Source organism: Nicotiana attenuata, unplaced genomic scaffold (assembly GCF_001879085.1).
Source record: "Nicotiana attenuata strain UT unplaced genomic scaffold, NIATTr2, whole genome shotgun sequence".
NCBI lineage: Eukaryota > Viridiplantae > Streptophyta > Magnoliopsida > Solanales > Solanaceae > Nicotiana > Nicotiana attenuata.
This window is the reverse complement of record NW_017672027.1, coordinates 47,749-55,437: the sequence shown is the minus strand read 5'-3', so window position 1 is coordinate 55,437 and position 7,689 is coordinate 47,749. Positions and strand designations below refer to the sequence as shown.

The window sequence follows — 7,689 nt, the reverse complement described above, 5'->3', positions numbered from 1 at the left end:
AGGGGTAAGGTCTACATACACATTATTCTCTCCAGACCCCACTTGTAAGATTACATTGAGTTTGTTGTTGTTATTATAATAAACGTAGGCATGCTAATATTTCAAGCTTCATAAAAGAGTTTCTTAATGTTGTAGATTTCACTACTGTAAAGTTTATACCATGGCTAAATCTAGCTTCTTTTTACAAGTAAAGTTTGAGAAATGGATGGTTAAGAGCATTACCAATAAAGTCTATAATATGACGGCCATCAGAGAATTTACCTGTGGGTTCTTGTAAATTGCATATGGATCTATATATATTTAATTTTTATATTATTAACTTATGTTTGGTTCCAACGACATATGATCAGGATATGCTGAATGAATGATTGAGTAACAATGAGAGATCAAATGACCAGTCTTCTCGTGGTGTTGCGTGGGAAGGGGATGTGTATTCCCAAGTATTGGAAAACGATAAAAGTGGGTATATTCGTGGTTTAGGACTTGGTCCAACACCTTCTCTATTGTGGGGCAGTAAGTCTTCCTTAGAAAGTATTGTTGCAAAGAATTCATCTAATGAGGTTATAAAAAATTTAGAAAAAGAGATAACAGAGTTAAAGGAGTTAAATGTGAAACAAAATGAAGAAATGTGTTTGATGAAACAAGAGGTATCATGGATGAGACAAGTCATGTACAAAATTGCTCCTAATGATTTATGCCTCATAATGTCAATGGAATGCGAACTGAACAGGTAACTCGATTTTAATAGTTTGAGAATTTTTTTTCTTGAAATTTTAATCTTATAAATTAATGTTATCTAACTTAATAATATTTCTCAGGTCCCTGATGCTAACAGTGGTCATCAACCAGTACCACAAGCACGTCGGATGTCTACTACTGCTGAAAATGCTTCATCTTCTCCTGGTACTACTCTTGTATTATAATAAGTTAACATAGCACTACTGGAAGTTGTATATTATTATCATAAGTAGGCTATAACTGTTTTAAAATTAGTAGTCTTTTTTCTTTATGAGGTGCTTATTTGCTATTGTTGTGCTAGCATTTTCTAATTGCTTCTAGTGATAAGTTATTTTACATAATTAAACTTGTGCTTACCTGATCCATCTCTAGACTAACTTGAACTTATGAAGATTAGTGAACTTTGTTAAGTTTTCATTTCTTTGGTGCCTTAGTTGATCACTGTAACGACCCGACCGGTTGTTTTGCATTTTTGAACCTCGTTCCCTTAAATAAGACTTCCCGCACTTGCTTTAGCTAATTTATGACTTGCGGGGACGGGTGGTTCGGAATTTAGAAGAGTTTTGAGCAAGAATAAGTCTAGTGCTTCTTTAAGTTTCTTTAAAAAGGCCAAGTTTGACTTCGGTCAACATTTTGGGAAAACGGACCCGGAATCATGATTTGACGATTTTTGAGGGTCCGTGGGAAAATATGGGACTTGGGCGTATGCCCGGAATCGAATTCCGAGGTCCCTAGCCCGAGTAATGAATTTTTATGTGAAATTGTTAAGTTAAAGTTTTAAAGGTTTAAATAAACTAAGAAATCATTGTTTTCCTAGGTATCGGGTTCGGATTTCGATTCCGAAACTTCGTACAAGTTCAAAATATCAGTTAAGACTTACCCGTAAAATTTGGTGTCAATCCGAGTAGTTTAAGGGCGTTTTGACCCGTTGGAGGAGAATTAAGAACTTGAAGTTCAATGATTTGATTCATTTGGTTTTGGGGTTGATTCCTCGATTTAGCGTTCTTTTGAGTGTTTCGAGGGTTCGAGTAGGTCCGCCTCGTGATTTCAGACTTGTTGGTATGTTCGAGCGGGGCACGGGAGCCCCGAGCGTCAAACGAGCGAGGCTCGAGTGAAGTTAGAATTTGGAAAATGACTGAAGCTTGCTGCTTCTGTCATAACCGCATCTGCGGTTCTTGGACCGCAGAAGCGGGACCGCAGATGCGGTCATTAGATCGCAGAAGCGGAGAAGGGCAGGCCAGGGGAAACCGCAAAAGCGGCCCAGGGACCGCAGAAGCGGTTCCGCCTATGCTGCCCCCAGACCGCAGAAGTGGTCGAGCCCCAAATCCCAAAAGCCGCAGAAGCGGCCAAATTCCGCAGAAGCGGAAATACTTCCGCATATGCGAAAATAACTGGGGGCAGAAGGGTTCATTTAATACGAACTCAAATTCATTTCTCTCATTTTTCACTCTACACTTAGGCGATTTGGGTTCTTCCAAGAGAGGGTTTCCGCGTAACATGGTAAGGTAAGTAATTTCCCTTCATCCTTAGCTTAAATACATGTATATTAGGTAGATTAAACACCAAAAATTTAGTAAAACTCAAGAATTGAGCTAGACCTAGGGTTTTAATAAAACTAAGAATTTATCATAAAAATTTGCCATGTAATGAACTAGAAATCATATATTTGTGATCCTTAGGTGATAGAGAACAACTTCCTTCGAAAAATCTCGGAATCCGGGCACGTGGGCCCGGGGTCGGAATTTAGGAAACTTGTGTTAATGGTTAGAAAATTTCCTAAATAGTTAGAGTTCGACCTTGTAAGCCTTTATTTACTAGTTCTTACTTCGTTTGATTAGTTTTGGATTGTTCGGCTTCGAATTAAGGACTTGGGCTCGTTCTTGGACATTGGAAGTGCACTTTGGAGCGAGGTGAGTCTCCTTTCTAACCTTGTAAGAGGGAATTGTCCCCATAGGATTACAAATGAGTAATTGTTGTTAAATGCGGGGGCTACGTACGTACTAGGTGAGGAGAGTCCATGCGTAGCGACTATAATGATAATTGTTCGGGTAGTTTAGGACCCACGTCATGTCTAATTGGGGAATATTTCTTGTTTTATATTGCCAATATGATCATTTATGATTTGCTAGAGACTTGAGGAAATGAAAAGCGAACTTATGAGTTTGTTGAGGCTTGGTAGGAATTCCCTTGTAAGTAATTGCGCCTTATGTGCTTTCCTGATATTTTCTTGATGATTATGGACCGGGCCGATCGCCTTGGTGAGAATAGATGCATCTATGGTTCGTGCCGCTCGACCCTCGGCAGTGCACAATTTATTTTCTGTTGGAGCGGGCCGTCGACCTCGGCATGATTGTGCATGATTTATATGCTTACATTTAGATATGACATGATCACTTGTTTAATATGAAAAAGGGAAAACTGGTAGTTTAATTATGTCAAGAACATGAATATGACTCTTCTCTTAAACTTGTGTTATTAGAAATTCTTCATGCTGTATATCTCACTTTATTATTATATTATCTTGACCTTAGTAAGTATCAAGTCGACCTCTCGTCTCTACTTCTTCGAGATTAGACGGGATACTTACTGAGTACATGTGGTTTATGTACTCATACTACGCTTCTGTACTTAAATGTACAGGATTTGAGGCAGGTGGATCTGGACATCATTCTGGTGCGCATCAGTGAGCACGCTTGGGGACTTCTACGGTGAGCTGCTTCTCTTTCATGCCGATCCGCAGCCGAAGAAGTCCTTTCTTGTACTTTTTGTTTCTGTCTATTCTGATTCAGACAGTAGGATAGTGTATTATTCTTTTGTGTATATTCTACTAGTCGCCCGTAGCTTGTGACACCAGGTTCTGGCACACACAGTAGTAGACATTTATTTTTGGGGTTGTATCGCTATTTTAGCACTTTATGATCTTTACTGGTCTTATCTTTAAATTCGAAAATCTAGTATAACTGTCTTTGGCTAAAGTAAAATGAGAACTTAATCACATTCCGCATCGGCTGGCCTGACAACGGTGTTAGGCGCCATCATGACCTATTATGGAAAATGGGTCGTGACAATCACGATATATGAGTAAAAGGTTGAGCTATAATCTTGGATGTTGTTGTAGCTTTTAATTGATATTATTTTGGAGAACTATGTGACGATCTCTTTCCTTTGTGTAAAATAGTGGAATAGAACTTTTGTAGGTCAAGTTTTGGAGTATTTTTCAATGCTTACAAACTTTTTACATACAATTTCATCTTTTAACATTCATTTATATTATTATTTCAGGTCATACAGTATGATGTTAAAAAATAGCATGGGAAGATTGCAATATAATGAAGGGTTATGCATCTACTATTTTGTTATTATGTGGACAGTAACTATTTCGTTCAAACGATACAATTTTAATCTCCTTTTTTGTCGCTACTACATTAGATTATGGATCAGGACTTGCTTTTGTTAATCTATATTTAGTGAGATATATTATGTTTTTATGAATTAAAAGTAGTGTGTTTATTAGCATTTACCAATTCAATGATAGCTTATTGGAGCTAATTTGTACCTTTGATATTGCATTAAATGGTTATTGTTTATAGCAAATTTAACTAGAATTATCGGCAATGAAACTGGATGTTTAAAGCGCAAACTAGGTATGGATTTAACCGCTATTCTTATTGAAGCTAAAATATAGCAGTTAAAGCTTATGACTTTCTGCGGCAATTTGATTAACTTTACCGGCAATAAAAACAGAGGACAACAATGCAAATTGAGTCATTTTTTAGATGGATTTAGCCGCTATTATAATTGTCACTAAGCTATTGTCATTAAATCCTGTGATTTTTAGCGACAATTAAATTTGATTTACTGGCAATAACAATGGATGCCAAAAGGGCTAGCTAAGCTGTTTTTCGGAAGGATTTACCAGCCATAATAATTGCCGCTAAGCAATCGCCGTTGCAACATCTACGTTTTACCGGCAATAAATGATACCTTTACCGGCAAATCTTGAAATGGCTGCTAAAGGCTTTGCCGACGCCATGTACAGCGGCCAAATATCAATTACCGGTAAATCCTTTAGCGGCTATTTCTATTGCCGCTAAAGCCTTTCTTCATTGCCGCTAAAACCTTTTTTGTTGTAGTGCTTCCACGACCATGGGGTTGACTGTAACAATGGCGGAGTCGCTTGTGTTCTCAGTAATTAGACCTTGGTCGCCATTTGAGGTTTGACTGGTATGGGCAACAGGCGAAGGGGAGAGCGGAACAGTAGTTTTCGAGTTGGAAGGAGGTTGGGAAACTAGGGAAGGGAGGACTGTAGCGATAGGGTTGATAGAGGGTGACACTGACTCAGAGACGCCGAGAAGTCCCATAGACGGTTTGGAGGGGGTTACAGGTGATGCAGAAGGATCTGAATTTTTCTCGGCCATTGAGAGAGGTGGTGTGATGATCCTTTCCCTATTTGAGTGAAGTTAGAAGAGGGCTTATGGCGAAGGAGTGAAGAAGAGAGGGGTTTTTAAACAGAGAGGATAATTATGAGGGGAGAAGAATAGGCACTGGTTCTAAAACGACGGTTGGGCGTGGAAAATTGTGATGTTTCAGAGGGAGATGGAACGTTTGAATTGAAGAGACGTGACAGCCGGATCTGAAAAGTTGATGAGATGGCAATTGTATTTTGTACCTTTTAAGACGTGAATTAAGGGATGCACAGAACTACTAACCTTTTTTGCAAGAACCTGGTTCTTGAGATGCATTTCCGTCTTCAGGCCTTTTTTTAAAAAAAAATCAATCTCTTTTATCAGTCATGTACTGCATCTACTGCTTCTATCCTCATCATGCGTGTTTACCTGCAACGGTATTAAAGTGAGTTAGACACGGCCAGAAAACACTTTGAACCCATTATTTCTTAATAACACAAGCCAAACCAAAAAGGAATCTGGTCCTTAGTTTGGCCTCAACAGTCCCAGCTTTACTATGTTTCTTTCAAACTATTCCCTACTTAGTGCCTTGGTGAAAATGTCTGCAATTTGATCTTCTGTGTTGCAGAACTTCATGCATATCAATCCTTTCTCCACATTGTCTCTTAGAAAATGATGCCTCACATCAATATGTTTGGTTTTTTTATGTTCAACTGGATTCTTTGCCATGTTAAGTGCGCTGGTGTTGTCACATAGAAGAGGCACACTCTTAGTGAGAACTCCAAAATCATCCAGTTGCTGCTTGATCCACAGAAGCTGAGCACAGCAGGATGTTGCAGCTACATATTCAGCCTCAGCTATTGAGAGAGCCGCTGAATTTTGCTTCCTTGTACCCCAAGAGATAAGACATGATCCCAAGAAGTGAGCCATCCCAGAAGTGCTTTTTCTATCCACAAGATAACCTGCATAGTCTGCATCAGCATACCACTTAGATTAAAATTGTCACCTGATGGATAGTATAGCACCAGGTCCCGTGTGCCTTTGAGATATCTCAGTATTCTTTTGGCAGCCTTCAAGTGAGATTCCTTGAGATTTTATTGAAACCTCGCACTCAATCCCACGTTGAAAATAATATCAGGACGACTAGCAGTGAGATAAAGAAGCGACCCAATGATGCCTCTATACATTGTTTGATTCACAGGAGATCCAGACTCATCCATGTCTAGTCGGGTGGCAGTTGCAATGGGAGTGTCTATTACTTTTGATGCTTCCATGTCGAACCTCTTCAAGAGTTCCCTGATGTACTTTTGCAGACAAATAGAAGTGCCCTTTGAGGATTGTTTCACTTGAAGACCCAGGAAGAAGTTTAATTCACCCATCATGCTCATTTCAAATTCACTTCCCATAAGTTTTGCGAATTCTTCACACAGAGAGTCAGCCATTGCTCCAAAAATGATATCAACAACATAGACCTGAACAATGAGCAGGTTCCTTCCTCGTTTCTTTAAGAAAAGAGTGTTGTCAATTTTCCCTCTCTTAAATCCATTTTCTAAGAGAAATTTTGACAACCTTTCATACCACGCTCGAGGAGCCTGCTTTAGCCCATACAAGGCTTTGTCCAATTTGAACACATATTCAGGGTGCTCATGACATTCAAACCCAGGGGTTTGTTTCACATAGACTTCTTCCTTAAGTAGTCCATTCAAGAATGCACTTTTGACATCCATTTGGACCAAAGTGAATTCCATATGAAAAGCAAAGGCGATCAGAATTCTGATGGCTTCCATGCGAGCCACTGGAGCAAAATTTTCATCATAGTCAATCCCTTCCTCTTGATTGTAACCTTGAACCACTAATCTGGCCTTATTCCCTGTGGTAATTCCATGCTCATCGAGCTTGTTTCTGAATACCCACCTGGTTCCTATAATGGTTCTATCTGGGGGTCTGGGTACCAGGTGCCAAACATTATTTCTATCAAAATGATGTAGTTCATCTTGCATGGTTGTAATCCAATCTGCATCTTTTAAGGCTTCCTTGATGTTCTTGGGTTCTATCTAGGAGAGAAAGGCTGAGAAAGCAAGTGAATTTCTAGCTCTTGACCTGGTTTGAACTCCAGAATATAGAGGAGTGATTATGTTATCTATAGGGTGAGAACTTTGATGTCTCCAGTTCGATGTCTGGGGTTCATTCTGAGAGGAAGACTGTATGTTTGGCTGATTCTCCTCCATCCTTCTCTCAGATGCCAGTGGAGTTCCCTGAACTGCATCAACCACTCTTTCTTCAGCTTCAGTGATTGTAATTGAAGTGTTTGGTTCTTTTGATGATGAAGCCGCATTATCTTCCTTTGCCTCCTTCACTTGACTCATCAAGTCTGTCTTCCCATTAGTCATGTTGATGAATTCACCAGGGACAAGTAAGGGTTCTCCGTCTTGATCTTCCTCAGCACTCTTCTCAAATGATGGATGAGATTCATCAAAGATAACATGGACACTTTCCTCAACACATTGAGTCCGCTTGTTATAAATTTTGTAAGTCTTGCTTTGAG

The 7,689-nt window shown here is 39.4% G+C and overlaps 1 long non-coding RNA gene across 1 annotated transcript; it reads left to right on the top strand.

Annotated features, from left to right (window-relative positions):
* Positions 1 to 581: 581 nt before the first annotated feature.
* On the top strand, positions 582 to 3,419 carry LOC109211417. Its single transcript, XR_002065701.1, has 3 exons — positions 582 to 730; positions 819 to 903; positions 3,379 to 3,419. It is a non-coding gene; the product is annotated as an uncharacterized LOC109211417 (long non-coding RNA).
* Positions 3,420 to 7,689: the final 4,270 nt, after the last annotated feature.